Source organism: Argiope bruennichi, chromosome 2 (genome assembly GCF_947563725.1).
Source record: "Argiope bruennichi chromosome 2, qqArgBrue1.1, whole genome shotgun sequence".
NCBI lineage: Eukaryota > Metazoa > Arthropoda > Arachnida > Araneae > Araneidae > Argiope > Argiope bruennichi.
In genome coordinates, this window is record NC_079152.1 from 37,234,947 (window position 1) to 37,252,807 (window position 17,861).

The following is a 17,861-nucleotide window of genomic DNA, read 5'->3' on the forward strand; positions in this document are numbered from 1 at the left end:
AATGGCTTCGCAGAGTGTGCAGTTACATCCGTATTTCGTATCAATGGCCTTTGCTGGACACATATATGAGCTCAGAGAGCCGTCAAAGGATTAATAAGTTTCATAAAGAATTGGATATTCAGAATTTATTACATCTATTTATGAATCTATATCGACAATAAAATCCCGAAACAAGACTTCAAACTTAATATTGGTTCCTAGCTTTATGTTTCTTTTCTTGGTGTGTCTGTTATTGAATTTCCCTATGGATTCTCCTATTGTGGGGCTCCTGTGTTTAAAAGACTACATAAATTTATGTATTCTGATATATTATGCATCTCATACCATTCAAAGCTAACGCATATGGGCATTTAAAAAATAATAATTAATCATTCACTAAAGTATATGATCTTTAAAATGTTGATAGATTGTGTAGCTGCGTTGTCGCATGATAAAATTATCTAGGAATATAAATCCAGAACTGAATTGAATTCTGAAAATGTGCATCTCGTGTTTTTTATTGGTGAGGAACCAAACAACCATTAAGATTTATGTTCCATCTTATATTTTCACCAATCTTATTATTTTTTTATTATAAGCTTGGAATTTCCAATTTATTACTGTTCAATTTTTTATTTCCAATTTATTACTTTTCAAATATAAGGCTGAGCGTTCCTTAAGTTTAATTTATTTATGCATCAAATTTTGATAAATAATGTACTTCAAATACACTAGTAAGAAAAAACTGTCAGGAATGTTTTTCAAAAACATTTTGGAAATTCTTTAGAGATCTTCTTTTGATAAGTCTTCATCTGAAAAGAAGCGCCGAATTAAAATTTAAATTAATGCATGAAATATGAATATAATTTAACTTTTACTCAAATAAAATTTTAAAGTAAATTAAAATATTTTTTAAATTCAAAACTGTGAAACTTTTTTAGAAAACAATATTTTAGAATTCTTATATAATATACCTACTTGAAAAATTGTCAAATGATTTACAGGTTCCTAGCTGGTGGAAATTAGACAGATGACGAGAAACCTGTAAAATGAATTATGTATATTATTAAATATCATATATTATAAGTATACTGAATGATTTTGAATTGTAGATGTGTCAAACGAATATTTTTTTAAAAAATGATTTTACAAATAAATAAACAAGTTCTTATATTCTAGCAGAAATGGATTGATTGACTTGATTGATAACAAAAAATTAAAACTTAGCAACTTTTTGTAAGAATAAAATCTTTGTAGGAAGAAATATGAGAGGTTTAAGTGTAGTGTGAAAAATGGAAAATTTATAGTATTAAATATTCAAAAAGAAATATATCAATTTATGGGTTTTAGAAAAATAGGCATTAGTTGTTCCGGAAAGATGTTCGGTTCTTTTAATAATGTAGAGCTTATCAAATTATATGATATTGCAATTTTAATGTTTGTGCAAACAATATAAATAACTTATTCCCCTTTATGTTTAAAGTTTATTTAAATTTTCTGATGAATTTATAAATAGTTTTCATATTTCTAACCTTTGTGTGATACAGTGTAATTTTTAGAGGATATATATTTAAGTATATTTATTAAAGGAGGATCCCTAATCATTTAACAACTCTTAAAATGCTACTGAAAATAAGCTCATTGTAACGTCAATAATATTTTGAATCAAAACGATATTATACCGAAATTTTTAAATAAATTACACTATAATTCTGGTATTCAAAAATTGTGCTATATTTTGCATATGCGGAATTAAATGTTATTTACAACAGATGTTCCTGATTTATCTACTATTCAAAGCATTTACGTTGAATTTCAGTATAATATTTCCAAAACATATTGGTAATTATTCGACAAGTGTTGTATGGTTTGATTGAAAATCCTGCGTGCTTTAAACAAAAATCGAGAGAAAAATTCAGAATTTTTTTAATAAAAACACTTAAATTCTTCAGAATATATGTACTATTTTTACGAAAATTCGAGTATTTTGCAAACGAAACAAAACTAATGATGAAAGTCTGAAATCATGATTTGTTTTGTATATAATTTGATGAATCCAAAAAATTTCCATCAAATTTTGGCAATTACTCTAAATTACCTCATGGCAGTTCATTTAGCTGTTTTTGAAGAATTCGAAAAAAATGTGCTCAACAATATGATCAAAAGTATTAGGTTATTTTCGATCATATTGTACTTAAATTTGAAATAGAAAGTTCATACAAAGAATATAGGTATTTAAATTATAAGTAAATTTTTTGTACGAGTTGAGTTGTTTTTCAGAGATGCTCAAACATCCTTCATTTACGAACAAGGATATAGAAAATCTTTTATTTCTTTAAAAAATTGTAGAAATAATGGAATAATCTGATTTTTACCATCTCGAGCTGCGTCTGTAAAAATAAAATTATTTTAAATTTCATTATACGGAAAACATAATTTTAAACGAATATTGCATCATTTACATAAAATGGGCTGTTAAATGTGAAACAACAATTAGAAAGGGCAGATTTTTCATGCAGTCTTTAAACATTGATACCTGCCATTATTAAAAGTTAGTACCCAATAAAAATTTTAATTTACTCCATTTAATGCACATTAAGGAAGAAAACTTCTAAGGAACTGTTTAATTGAAACTACAAACTTTCTATGGGATCTACAGCAAAAAAATGCACTATCATTCTAGGAATTCAGAATATAGTTTCCGGTTCATAAAATTTTCATAAATTAAAATCAATATTGAATTTTGAAATTAATGCAATGTCGAAAATCATTTTTGAAATTTCGTTCATAAATTTCATAAATAAAGCTTCGTGAAAATTTACATTACTATGTATCTGCAACTACCGATTTTTCAATCAGAAATGAATTTAGCAGGAAAAATATCTACAATGGACTTGATAAAAATTCGATTATCTATAAACAAAAATATAGTCCTTTGTCCTTATATAAATTAAATAGCATTTTTTTTTCAAAAATTCTTTTATTCGGTGATTTTTTTTGAGGTTTCAAATTTTAATCGATCTTCAATTTAATCAAAAATAGCTAAAGATTTGATGTCGTGCTCGCGTTACCACTGAAGTGGGGTACAGTAGCTTCGGTGGGTAAAGATCCCTGAGCACCCGAGGTCAGAAGCCTGACTTCTAGCTCATATGAAGATGGCACTCATACACTCGCTTGCACAGCCCCTTTTTACGTGGGAGGGGATCTTTCACATACCTTATAGATAAAACACAGTGTGAAGAAAAGCCATGGCCGAGTCAGGAAATGAACACGGGAAGGCCAAATAACGGGGAAGACGCGCTACTCCTTAATCTAGGGATTGCAATACCGGACCAAAATTTCAATACCGGTATTCGGTATTTTTGAGATCTTAATACCGGGATACCGGTTTTAATACCGGTATTAGAAATTTTAGAAAAATAAAGAAAAAACAGGTGTTTCTTTGTTTTATTTGCCAGATTTATAAGAGAGTGTAATATCACAAAAAATAATATGGAACTTATAAATTATAACAGTATATAAAGAATCACAAAAAAGTAAAGGAACAACTTATTTATTTAAATCACAAAAAAAGTGTAAATATCACTATTCAGTCTGTGGTACTATTACAAATTTTTGAAATGTGATCTTAAAAAACATAATGCATCAGTTATACTGTCATTAAAGCTGAAAAGTATTTTTGTGTAAAAATTACCAGCTGTCGAAAACGCTCTTTCGGCATCTACGTCTACTTTCTTCAGATAGTGATTTGTGCTGTTCTTTCGTGATTGCAACATGAAATTTATTGTTGCATTTTAGCTGTTAATAAATTAAAATCTCTCTGACATAATGCCTCTATAGTCAGTTTTATTGGAAGTCGATCTGATATAGTTCTGGATATTAAGACGAATTCACTGTCTGAAAAAATTAATTTGCAGGTTTAAGTCGATTATTGCTTTTTGGATAGAATTTCTAAATTTCAAAAACCGTTCCATCATTAGGAGTAAACTGTTCCAACGTGTCTTAGAATCTATTATTAACATATATTCTGTTTTATTTTCAGTTAATGTATATTTTTGTAATATGGCATCTTTTGTAGGGGTAAGTTTAAATATCTTAACAATTTTTCGAACTTTATAAATTATAGGAAGCCATTCTTGATGGGTTAATATTTCATCCTCATTAGCAATATCTTCATCCACAATTACATTGTCATTATCGTCATTGTCAATATCACTCTCACTCTTTTACTCTCTTCAATGTCGGAATACGAAGTTTCTATATCCATAATATTTGGATTCTTCTGTTCTTTATTTTTTTGGCATAGTACATCTATTACTCCTAATTGAAATCCAAGTGCATAGCACACTTGCTGATTTGCACCAATCAACTTTCCAAATTTTTTCATAACTGTTGCTCCATTAATCGTTATAGACAATATCTTCTTTCAGAGATAATCCATGTTTCGCTCATTTAGATTTAAGCAATTAACTAAGCCATTAATTAGCTAATTAATTTCGCCAGTTGGGGAGACGTAAAAACAAAAACGTATACTATTTTGATATGTTGACGATCCCTGAACATATAGTGGAGACAATTTTAAAAATTTCTCGTAAATACCGAAAAACCGGTAATTAAACTTGTGAATACCGGTATTACGAAATTGTAAAATGGCTCAAAATACCGGTATTCGGTATCCCGGTATACCGGTATTGCAATCCCTACCTTAGGCCAAGTCACCGGCTGGTAACAGATTTCAGCAAGCTAATTAAGTTGAAGCACTATCAACCAGCAAATTTAAAGAATTTACTCATTATTTCTTTAATAAGCATTTGAGAAGATTAGATTAGATTTAAAATGAATTTATTCCTCTAAATCAACGTCTGTTAGAACATTAAATAATCCTCAACAAAAATGTGAAAATGTGCGGGGCATTTACCTTTACAATAATTTGTATTTAGGGATTAAATTGATTTTAGTAGTAAAACGATTGTGAAATTAGTGAGATTAAAATTCTCTGCATATACTTCATAATAATTACAAATGCTTACTCATGACAAATATGCATTTCATTTGCATGATTATGTTTGTAAGGCGTAGTAGATCATTTGGTATGGCTCCTCTATTTTTAATGTAAATCGAAAAATAAATATACTCGCAGTGAAGTCGATTCGTTCACATATGTTCTTTTTATTTCAAAATGATTTACTACCTTTTAAAGATTTCATGATCCCTTCCCCTAGAACGTCTTCAGTTATTGCTCAAAACTGCTTAAGATGTAAGTACATACTTGAAATTCGAAAATCGTTCAACTTATCGAATATTTTTTTTATTGCTTAATAATGTTCTCTGATCCTAAAGCTTTCAAACGATACCAAAATGTTGTCAATATTTGAAATATTTCTCGAGTTACAATTATTTTTCTTGAGGTACTTTCATTAAAAACTTTAGTTACGGTTTTTTTAAAACTCATTTTATGAAGAATGATATTTTTCCACTCTGTTGCTTCATTCAAACAATCATAATCAACAAAAAATTAACCAAATATAATTATTTATATATCAAAATAATATGCATGAAATAGCGGATGTTTTGTGTCTCAATAAAAGTTATATTAATAGAAATAAATTTTTAAGAGCTATTTAAAAATAAATTACAGAAAAACACTCGCTTTTTCTATTCATCGATAGTGAAAAAATTGTTAAAAAAAACTATGTATTTTTATAACTTGATTGTGGAAGACAACATGAGGCGTAGTAGATCATTTGGTATGGTTCCTCTCATTTTATTGTAAATCGAAAAACAAATATACTTACAGCGAAGTTGAATCGTACATATATGTAGGTGTACATATATGTGTATGAAGATATCGTATATATATAATCGTACATATATATGTAATATTATTCATAATTGTGTGTCTGTACAAATTAGAATTTAAGATATCATGTTTCAAAAATATGCTAATTAGGTCATTAAATATTATTTAATTAATTAATAATTAGTGTAATATAGTTTTTTTACTCTGAAATGAGTTTAAACATATATTAATGACCTACTGTGAAAAAACTGCATTTTTAAAGTTAAAATTTAAAAAAAATCTTCTAGTTTATACGTACACAAGATGATATTAGTTATCCTGTCGAGAATTTAGTTATTTTTTAAAAATATTTAATGAATCCTACAAAATCAGAGAGCAGTCGGAAGGTGTCAGAGCTGGAATATATGAGGTTTGATTAAGACAACTCAGCGAACTTCGAGTTTCAGTGGGCATCCTATGTCACATGTGATGTCGTATACGACCATTTAACGACTTGGCACTTTAAGGTCTTTATGTTCAATAGTTTATTTCTAGCTGTATAGCTGCTTTTATATTTAATTAAATTCACTGTATAATGAGTATGTTGCGATTTTCTAATGAACTGCCCGGTTTTAAATATAATATTTTTAATCTACACAAATACAGCTACACTACGAAATTTACAAACACACATAGACAATTAAGTTAAAGTAAACAGTATGGTATTGGGATTCCACCGTTTCCAACCGAAAGCATTCGGCGTTAGCGCAAGGGTTGCGCATAGGAAAAAGTTGATCTAAGGATGTAGGTCTTCCGTTCAACTGCTTGTCTGTAAACGCCACAAGGAGCTTCTGTAAAACGCCACAAGTGGGTGCTCTCTGCTAAAGGGGAAAAAGAGGTGCTACAACTGTTTATTTAGTCTGCTGCTATTTGTAGTGGCAAATGTCCTTTCAATCCTACTAGTAATAAATCGTAATTTGTTAATTTGTTTAGAAATCGTAATTATTACAACTTAATTTCTATCATGAAATATTAACATGTCTGGAGCAATAAAATATAAACTCTCCATCAGTTTTATCTTTTTCAGATCTGCTTTTTTTTCTGAGTGTACAAAATAGTTATTCCTATGCACTATACTGATAATAATAAAAAAAAAGTGAGATAATTTTGATTTACATTATCCTTATCTTACTTACCTTCAAGCTTTCTTTCCACTAAACATGAAATAAAGAAAATAAAAATAATTATATTGTTATGTGATTCATATATATTTTTTAAAATTAAAATGCCATGTCTTTCCCTGAACACTAGATAGAAGATTTTAAAAATTTTAATCATTTATAAAAAAATAGTTACATGAGCCAAATTTAAAAATTACATGGGATATTTTTGAACAACATCATTTGGTTCTTTTATATTTCTGTGGGAGAGCAAAATAGAAAGATTTAATTCTTTCAAAACTGGCATGATTTTCGATAAATTATTTTTAATCAAGATGGAAAAAAATGATGAGATAATTATGTTATTTTCAGAACAATGAGGAATAATTTCAGATTAATGTTTGACTAAATGTGCTATGTTTGACTAAATGTGCTGTAGAAAATTGACTAAGAGATTAGTTAGAAAGTAGTACATTAATTCTTTAAACTTTTATTTTTACAGACCAGTTTTTTTTTGTTTGTTTGAACAATATGTCTTTCATTTTCTCATACAAATTTTTTTATGAGTTTAAAACATCGGAAATAAGTTTAAGTTAATGAAAAAAACCTTTAATTATTTTTTGTGAAATAAATATTTTTTTATTATTATGAAGAAGCTTTTATTGTTTGATAACTTTTTAACTGCGCAAACAGAAATACCGAATAAAATATTTTACTATATTGCTTATTAAATTTGTTATGCTTTTCTAACAACTAAAAGGCATGTAGGAAATTTCTTTGTAATTTTTTAATTTTTTCTTTTAGCCTTGTAAGATAGGAGGAAGTGATTTGTCCATTGCGTAACTCATCATAAATGACAAAGTGTTTTTGGTAACATTTTGTGTTTGCCTCCATTTCATAAGGATTATATTGTGACATATTAAAACTTCTCTTTCTTTCAATAGGATACTCACATCAAGATTAAATATGCGTGAATATATGATATTCAATTGTTCGAACGATTTACTCTAGTAGTACTTTTATTTCTGATTGTACTTCGACGAATGACTACATTTAAATATCGTTCTATATTTTTCACTTTCTAATAAATGTCGTCAACTAAATAAGGAATGGATTAATTTGTAAAGTAAATATTACAAAACTGATGAACAGATGATGCATAATTATTAAAATGTTTTGTACTTACATTTCTTTGCATATTCTGAAAATAAATATTTTAAGATACAATTTTATATTATATAAGAGATATCAAATTTTAAACAATTGAATTATTTAAATGCATGCTTTAAAAATGCAAATACATAATAAAGAGGGATTAAAAACATTCTGCGTACAAAATTAGCAGTTAAATGTGGTTTAGGGAATATTTTATATCATTAAATAAAATAAACAGATGTTCTAAACAATTCAATATGCTCAGAGATTTCGATAAGATATCTGTAGCAGCAAGGAAAAAAAAATATCGGAACTTTTTTGGCTGAAAAAGGGAGTTTTATCAATTTATTATTGACAATTTATACAAGAATGGTCGTGCATACTAAATATAATAGCTTTCAAAGGAATGAAAAGATAGAATTGGAATCATCTGCTGAAAATATAATGGGAATATAGGAAAAAGTAGTCTGGAAAAATTTTAAGTGGTTCAGTGCTGAAAAAGAATCAAAATTCTTGATTATCCTGTCCTTATGTGGTTTCGGATTAAGTTATAGCTGTTTTTTACTACCAAACTACAGTATCTCAGCACGAATCTAATAATAATTTATAATTTATATTTTTATTTATAATTTATAAATTAAATAATTGTAAATCATTTAAGGAATAAATAGTATTTTATTATGGGATTACATAACATTGTAATACCATATTCAGATTTGGGAATTTAAGGACGAAATTAGTACATATTGTTCATATTCACATAAATTCTGTTTATCTAATAGTAATACTTGGTGTTTGCTTAAAGATAATTTTCAAATTTCAATTTGCATTACATAAATATAAAAATTTGAACGGGATTCTGAATTCCAAGAATGAGATAGTTATCCGATATTTTATAAATAAGAAATGAGGTATAAAAATATTTACTTACTTGCTACGCTAGAATCTGAATAAAAAAGAGGAAGAATGCTTCAATGAATAAGACCCAGTAGAAATTCTTCAAATGTACATGTTTTATGAAAATAAAAAATTTATGGACAGTTGTACAGATTGTTTTCTTAAAAATTATAGATTAATTTACAAAATACTTTCTTTCTTTAAGTAGAGAGACCATGTTAAAGATGAAAAATATTTATTTACTAAAGAAGTTTGGTTTATTAAGTAATTATTTAGTACTCAGGACGTTTAAATTGTAAGAAACTCATTTTTTTTAAGTAACTCGAAATTAGATATTACTTCTAAGGTCTGACTATTGAATGAATGGTGTTTTGTACAATACTAATTTCCAACACATTACATAATAATACAATACATATTTTCTTCTTAGATTAATGCAGATTGCTTTCCCACATTAGCAAATAAAATTAGATGCTGTAATAAAAAAATATTTGTTTGGATCTCATTCAACAATTAATTAAAATAAATATTACAATATCTTTTACTTTAATACTTTTTTAATTATCTGATGCAAAGAAATTCCATTGATCCGAAACTATCACAAACCTGATTTAATTAATCGTAAAAAAGGTTCTATTGCATGTAATTTAAAGTAACTCAGAAATAAATTCAACAGGTGCCAAAATAAACAACACTGAAATGAAACAATGGACAATATTAATTTGCAGTCATCTGTGATGTTATTTCTACGGAATGAAATTAAAATAACAGCATCGTATTGATTCATCAAATAAGTTTCTAAGTATGCACTGCCATTATTTACACAGGAAATGATTCGAAGATGGAAAGTATTTTGTAATAATCCACTTTGGAAAAAAAAAATCGCGATACGCCTTAAGATTTTCGTTGAGATTATTGCAATAATAAACTTTCTACGATAATTGGTCACCTTATCCTGCTGATAAAAGGGTATTCAAACACTGTCTCATAGGAAATTATCTCTATGTGATACCCCCCATTCTATCATAATTAATAATATATAATATTCTTTGTATAATATCTATTGCAATAATATATAATATTACTTCTAAGGTCTGACTATTGAATGAATGGTGTTTTGTACAATACTAATTTCCAACACATTACATACATACATATACATACATTACATACATACATAATACAATAAATATTTTCTTCTTAGTTTAATGCAGATTGCTTCTTCTTAGTTTAATGCAGATTGCTTTCCCACACTAGCAATTATTATTGGATATGCAAAATTGTACAAATCTTCAGAATTACTGCATTAGGAGATATATGAAAAATCGATTACAAATTTCCATATTTAGGAGCATTAAAGAATCCAAATAAGATAAAAATTCGTAAGAAATAACCAAACTCACCTCCAGACTTGGCAATATCTTACAGGAAAAAGAATATAATCCCTTTAGGGTACAATTTTTAAAAAATCATAAAATTATAATATTTGAAAAAAAATTACAAATAATTAACAGAACAGATTTATTTAAAAAATGTCTATCATTCCTATTTTTAAAAAATTGATTTATTATTACCAAGCCTGTACAAATATTTAAAAATAATTATTGGGAAATGAATAATATTTCATTTATAATCAATCAAATCAATAGTTCTCTTTGTACTTGAAATGCACCAACTCTGAAAATAACTTTTCATTTAATTTAAAATTAAACTGTTAAATTTTTTTTACTCTTATTAATTATACTCTTTAAAATTTTCTGTTACGTGAAAATTTTATTACTCGTTGCAAGGACCAGAAGAAAAGCATTTGCTGTATGAAATTACTTGTTATAATAAAGTACGACCAACAAAACTGAATTTTTAGCTCAAGAAAAAGAATCGAGTTCAGTTTAAACTTCGTTTTTACTGGATAGCTATAATTAAAAATTAGCGAAGATTCGCCTGTTTGATACTTAGATAACCTACAGAATTTCATTTGTCTAGCTTGCAGCTTTCCGAATTTTCACGTATGCTTATCTACAAATAGAGAAATGGAGAGACAATAAATCTTTTGATTAGATTGTTACAAAATTCGAAATATTGTTTGACAATGGATTCTAAAACGCTGCGTTAAGATTTTGCGCATGTGTTAAGATGGGTTTAATTAATCAAAATAGGGGTGACAGGAGAGATGGAAGGAAGATATGTTTACATTTAACAATAAAATAAACTCTGATTACTCATAGACTGAATTAAAATAATACGGTCAGAAATGATACGATATTCACATACATATGAAAAAAAAAATTGAACAAAAAAAAGTATCTAATACAAGCATATGATATATATACAAGTATAATATAAAATATCTAATTCAAGGTCAAAGAATGACGAAGAAATGCGCTAATCCTTCCTCGTCTCTCCTCTTAATGAGATAGAATCATCAAATGAGGTCGTCTCAGAATACTGAAACGAAAAATATATCTATTATCCTGTTTATAAAACTATATGCCAAATTTCATTCGCGTGCGTCGTTACATCATGTTTTCATGCATACAAACCAAAGGGTAAAAATACTGGATTGATGAATTTCGTCCAAACTTTTATTGAAATATATAATTTTCACAATATGAATTTTATTTATCTTGTTCACATTGCATTTTTTGAATTATCGGTTCACAGTCCGACGGTTATACCTTTTAAACTTTTTTTCCGGAAACAATTAGGTTTAAAATATGCAGATTCATCAAAAATCTCGAGGTTGGAATTTTCGATTGTCTGAACACTTCCTTCTTCTCCATGTACCAGATATGAAACATTCCAATCTTTTAATTATTGTTTGCATATTTTTGAAAAAATAAAAGACAAAGTGAAAAAATAAAGTTTATACTCAAGAAAGTCTGTTACGAAATTGCTATTTCTATGCACTTCATAAAGATATTTTTAGATACTTTTACAAGAGTGAGATATTGACTTTTTTTATGGCGAAAAAATCTGATAAGATAAAAAGAAGTTTTTCTAAGAGCTGTTCTCCTCGATTTATTACGTACTCTTTTCTCTGCTTATCTTGGCAATAAAAAAATTTGACAAGAAATTTGAAGCATATGTGTTTTGTAGATTGTTGCTATTTGAAACTTGTTGCAAGTAATTATCAGATTTCTGATTTCAGTAACAAACGTTTTCTTCAAAATTATTTCATTTTATCATAATAAAACATATTTCTTATTTAAGTCTTGGAGATTTAAAGATGTTACCTACTTTTAGCAGTCATTCATACTGTCATAAATACTAAATTTTATTTTTCTTTTACTTTTTCGTATAGAAGAAATATTGCAATCGTCAAAAAATTAGAACTCGAAATTTTGACGAATCTACGTTTCAAACCCCTCAGTATCCCCCCCCCAAAAAAAAAACATTTTTGGCATTTTATTTGTTTGCCAATGAACATGATTACCCCAAAACGCTATGACTAGAATTTGGAGATTTCGATTAAATTTTAAACAAAAATCGATTCACTGGACGTCTGACTTGTCTATCTGGCTTTTCGAGTACAAGTGAACTGAATAATTGCAAGATGCAAAGAATTTGGTAGATATAATTTGGTTCACAGTTTTGGCATCTAGAATATAGATATTTGACAAATTTGACAAATTTCGTTAAAAGATTGACTTTCTATGAGTTTTTACTTTTACATGCATGTAAATGCAATGAATTATAAGCACAAGGATTAAACCATTTAAATTCTATATGCTCTCTTGTGACTACAGCTTTAATTTTGGTGCAAATTCAGACAGTAAAAAGGCGTGCAAAATATATACTCTCTCGGTAGATTCAGTAAAAGTGCTAGCTTTGCTCTAAAGACCTACATTTTGTAACTATCGCTTACTAATCTCATGCAAAGAATTCGTGGCTTTATCCACGACCCACGATTTCATACGGAAAAAGAAGGGTAAGGGGGGGGGAACCTATATTGGAGAGTATGCGAAAGTTTCTAGGAGACCATTATCACTAGTTTCATTAATTTTGAATTATTTAATAATTGAATCTTAGAATTATTTAATTATTATAATTTTGAAATGAAAAGGGAAATGTTTGATAAAGAAATATTAAATGATCATAATTTTTATGAAAATTTCAGTTAAAAACTATTTTTTGAGAAGTCTCTGTTGTTTACTCACATTTTACTTTCCCACATATAGCGCATTCCATATGCGCACATTTTATTAAAAAAAATTAAACTATCGTTAGATTGCGAGTAAGTGATATTTTTTTTGTGAATACTGAAAAACATGAAAAAATAACAGTCGTATAATCATAAAATATATTTATTTTGCATTTGTTCTTAATAATTATGTACTATATCATTAAACGATCATACTATAAACAGTTTCCAAATAATGAAAATGAATTTAATAAATAGACAATAATGGTATTAAAAAAATAAATACCTTTGATATTGTTTAGATTCTTATTGTCTATAAAAGAATAAACAACCAAAAGCGCTTTCAAAGAATGCTGTATAACTTTTACTTTGAGGAAATTCATAATAACAAAAAATGGAAAATTAGAAGCATGTTATTAACTAGTTAATAAATTTATTAATTTATGGAAATATTATTATATGGAAAATATTACTAGAAAAAATTTTTTCAACTTAAAAATAATGAACTAATTTAATTAACTTAAAAGTAAATAGAAATTTAATTTTTTCTCTAATAACTTGGTTGAACCATTGCTCAATACACTAAAAAAACCAAATTAATTGATGACTAATTTGTATTAAGTTAATGATGATTTTATATTGTTTATTTAGAATTCAATTTATTTTCTGCGTATTGTAATGTGATATTTTAAAATATTTATAACAAATGAAAAATAATCACTGATTTTTGACACCAAATAAACGAATATTTAATTTAGAATGCTCCACAATTAGACCTTAAAGAATTCCACATAACTTCGACTTCATTATACATACATTATACATGAAACATTTGACACATTTAAGGATTTTTTTATAAAATGGAACTTTTAATTTCTTATTAATTTTATATAATAAGAAAATTTAAGATTTATAGATACACGGTGTTCATGTTACAAAAAGAAATTGAACTTATTTCTTGTAACATCCCCGTTTAGTGAAGAATTGAGCAACGTTTGAAATGGTTTCATAGAGTTAAAACTTGCACGTTCAAAATATATTGGAACCTTTTATTGTTTCAAACTTCTTAGAAATAATATTTCTTGAATTTATTTTAATTTTAATTGAATTAAATTATAAATATTTGTTATGTATTTAATAAAATAACATTGATAAAAATTATCTTTAGGCTGATACAAGCAATACCATTCTACGATATTGTTCTCATCTTTCTCAAAGTTGGCAGTGCAGTGAAATTAAAAAAGTTCTTTAAGCTATTTTTATTCTTCTCAAAAGTAATTTGATATTTTCATCTTAATAAATTATAAAAAAAATTTGCAAAACAAAAAGAAAAAGAATAAATTCATGAAAAGAAATTAATAAAGTTAATGATAACAGTTAATGAGGAAAACAATCTGGAAAGAGAGAAATGATTATTCTAATTGCAGATTTTGAATGAATGAAGTCGTTTAGTTTGAAGTGACAGAAGAGAAAGAAAATTTCACTTTTCAAATATAATATTTATATAAAAAATAGTGATATTATTATGACTTAGATCTGAATATTAGATCACAAAACAGAAAATTAATTTTCTTTACTTCTTGTTTCATACAGAAAATATATCCTAAAATTCTATTTTTAACTGAAAATTCCATTTTCTAATGCACAAAGGCAATAATTTTTTTAAAGCGAGGCCTTAGCAAGGAAAAGTTGGAAAAATATTAATAAGTAAAGGATAAATGCAGATATCAGTCTGAAAAAATGTAATTTTTAATCTGATTATTTGTTAAGTTATAAAGCATTGAATTCAGTCGACACTAATTCAAGTCAAAGTCTTATTATGACACACACACAAACACACAAAACTTCCATTGGTACAAATATTTTCTTAATTTTTTTGTACCACTGAAAGTTAAAAAAAAAAATCTTTTATGTCAAAATTGCCACATAAAATAGAAGATAAATTTCACTTAAAATTCTGAAATTATTTTTAGGATATAAATACTTACATTCTGCATGGGAATCTAAAGTAATCAAAATATATATAATTATAAATAATAGAAGAAATATAATTTTGCATTCTTTTTTATTTCTTCTTAACCAATGCAGAATAAAGTTAACGTAGAAAAATTGTATGCTATTATATTATTATATTTGCTTTCTAGAAGGATAATACTTAATGATTTCATTATTCATTGTTATTATAGTTTCGGATGTTTCTAGTTAATGTTTTCACCATTTTCTTCTAAATGGTATTTTTTCATTTGGAATCAAAGTATAGTACAAACTAAACAATTAATCACATCTAAAATAGTAAGATGTTATATTCTTATAGACTCGCATAATTACATAAAATTTCAAAACTTATCTTTTCAATTTATCTTTCTTTACAATTAGGATGCAAATCAAATTAAAGAACAAAAAAGACATAGCTTCAGAGAGTCACTTATCATTAATAATTTATTTTAATTAATATGAAGAATCCGGTTCTTCACTAAACAGTGATATTAGAATAAGCATTATTTAAAAATTAAAAGACGACATTTTATATTCTTTTTTGTATTCTAAAACTAGAAAATTGTCATATAGAAAGCTATATAAAAACTAGAACATTTTTAATATGAACAAAAGGACGGAGAGTTATTATTGTGGATGTTATATGGATGGGTGGTTAAGGATTTCATGGATATTATATGAGATATCCATAAAATAAGATATCTCGTCGACGACCTACTTACCTGAAAAAACTGCATCAACTATAAAAAAAATGTGCATTATATTCAAGTTACTCTATTAAATAATAAGTTTAATTTATATTCGCTTCTGTTTACATGCCAAAGTTTGTATTTCGTCAGCCGATACAAACTTGAATGTATCGGAATTTTTGGGAGTCTATTGATAAAAGTTTGTTTTATCTCATGATATTGACTTAGAATTTATAACGAATTCATTATTATTCTGAGCGTCCTAAAGAAGTAAATATGTTAAAATAGAGAAAATATTTCAGCGAAAAATGCAGAAAGAGGAAATAAATTAATAATAATAAATTAATTTCAATCTATTATGTAATTCTCTATGACATTTCAGATGAGCTTTTTAAGTGCTAGAAAGGCCAATCACCTCTCTTTACTCGCCTAAAAAAATTTTCATTCTTCAACAACAACTATTTTTTCCGAGGAAATGTATTCCGTTTGACTGCTGATGTTTCTAATTGCCATAGATTTTATAAAAATTTCGAGGAAGGAAATCATCATCAAGGGAAAGAGCAAAATAAATGCTTTAACAACAACATAATAGTCTCTAAAAGTTGTTAAGGAATTTCAAAATGTGCAGATCATTTAACAATAGAGGGTTTTCCAAAACGTTCAGCACACTCTCTATTACCATCCGTCCATCTTAACTCACGATGTTGAGTTCAGTTGCTCAGTCCTGCAGCTCTTTATGTTTTTATAAACCTATTAATCCTCCCTTTTATCGTTAAACTTTGAGTCAATCTGCATTTACCAAAAATTTAGGAAATGGAAATGATCTAAAAGGGAAAGAATTAAATAATATTTTAGTAAAAGCGAAAGAGAACGCTAATTACTTAGTCCAACTGAATCTCAAAAGATTTAATAGTGTTCTCACGTTAAGACTTTTTCAGTTAGATAAGAAATGTAGAAATGTAGGCATAATACAAACAAATTTGGTTTGAAATAAATTTATGCCATTAATGTTTTTTTCGATTGCTATAAATATTTTGGGTTTATTATTTTGTGCTTAATTGTATGAGAATATAAATATTAATGTCTTACATGTTTTTTTTTTCAATATAGTAAATCACCTTCTTTATCTCTTTGAACGACTGGATTTTAATTTCAATATTTAGCTCATTTGCATTCATAATTGATAGTTCTACTGAATTTTGAATGATAAAAGTGTAAACAATATTATTTCGATCATAATTAATTTGGTAATCACAGAAGAGTTCTGTATTACTGCAGTTATCACTCTGTTTAGCCCAGGAGGGTCTTAAATATAAAATACAATTCGCAGTTTTTTTATTAGAGTTCATCAAGAAATACCAAAAATATATTCAAATATTTTTAAGGATTTATTACATGCAAAATGTTTATTAACACAAGTAATAAGCTACAGATCTTTGTATTATAAGGATCTTTAGTATTAGGCATTTTATGATTTAAAAAACTCGGTTCATTTAAATCATATCATAATGAAGGTTTATTTATTTTTAGAAAAAAAAAGAGATTAACTTACGTGCATCGACTGCATCTGCAATTTACAAATAATATTATTTTTTGAATGACAGAATAGGCAACAAATTCAACAAACCAATAATTTTAAAATTTATTTATTTACAAGAAATAAATTAGATAACTACCTGAATTAAGATATTTAAAAAAAATCGAAAATCAATTAATAGGCAGGGAAAATCAATTTTTTTTACTTATATATATATATATATATATATATATATATATATATATATATATATATATATATATATATATATATATACTTTTCAGTTTAGCAAAATTATCATTACTCAAAAATTTTTAATTGATGGAATACAAGGACATGTGACAATTTATGAAATACAATGACAATAAAATTTCAAAAAAAAGTCTCTATTGGTATTAGAAAATAATCCAAATATTTGAAATCTGACCTATTCAAAATTCCGACAAATAAATATACAGTAGTTACATATTTTTAATTTTAAGTTTTTCAAATCAATGAACTATTGTGTAGGTCTGTAGCATATTAAAAT

The 17,861-nt window shown here is 26.6% G+C and overlaps 2 long non-coding RNA genes across 2 annotated transcripts; both read right to left on the bottom strand.

The window, feature by feature from the left end:
* Positions 1 to 421: 421 nt before the first annotated feature.
* Positions 422 to 8,154, bottom strand: LOC129961919 (uncharacterized). The gene is made up of 5 exons (XR_008783853.1): positions 8,105 to 8,154; positions 6,955 to 6,972; positions 2,355 to 2,369; positions 958 to 1,021; positions 422 to 791 (listed from the first exon to the last, which is right to left on the bottom strand). It is a non-coding gene; the product is annotated as an uncharacterized LOC129961919 (long non-coding RNA).
* Positions 8,155 to 9,004: 850 nt separating this feature from the next.
* LOC129961920 (uncharacterized) lies at positions 9,005 to 17,363 on the bottom strand. Its single transcript, XR_008783854.1, has 6 exons — positions 17,348 to 17,363; positions 15,829 to 15,846; positions 15,100 to 15,114; positions 13,398 to 13,424; positions 10,374 to 10,391; positions 9,005 to 9,019 (listed from the first exon to the last, which is right to left on the bottom strand). It is a non-coding gene; the product is annotated as an uncharacterized LOC129961920 (long non-coding RNA).
* Positions 17,364 to 17,861: the final 498 nt, after the last annotated feature.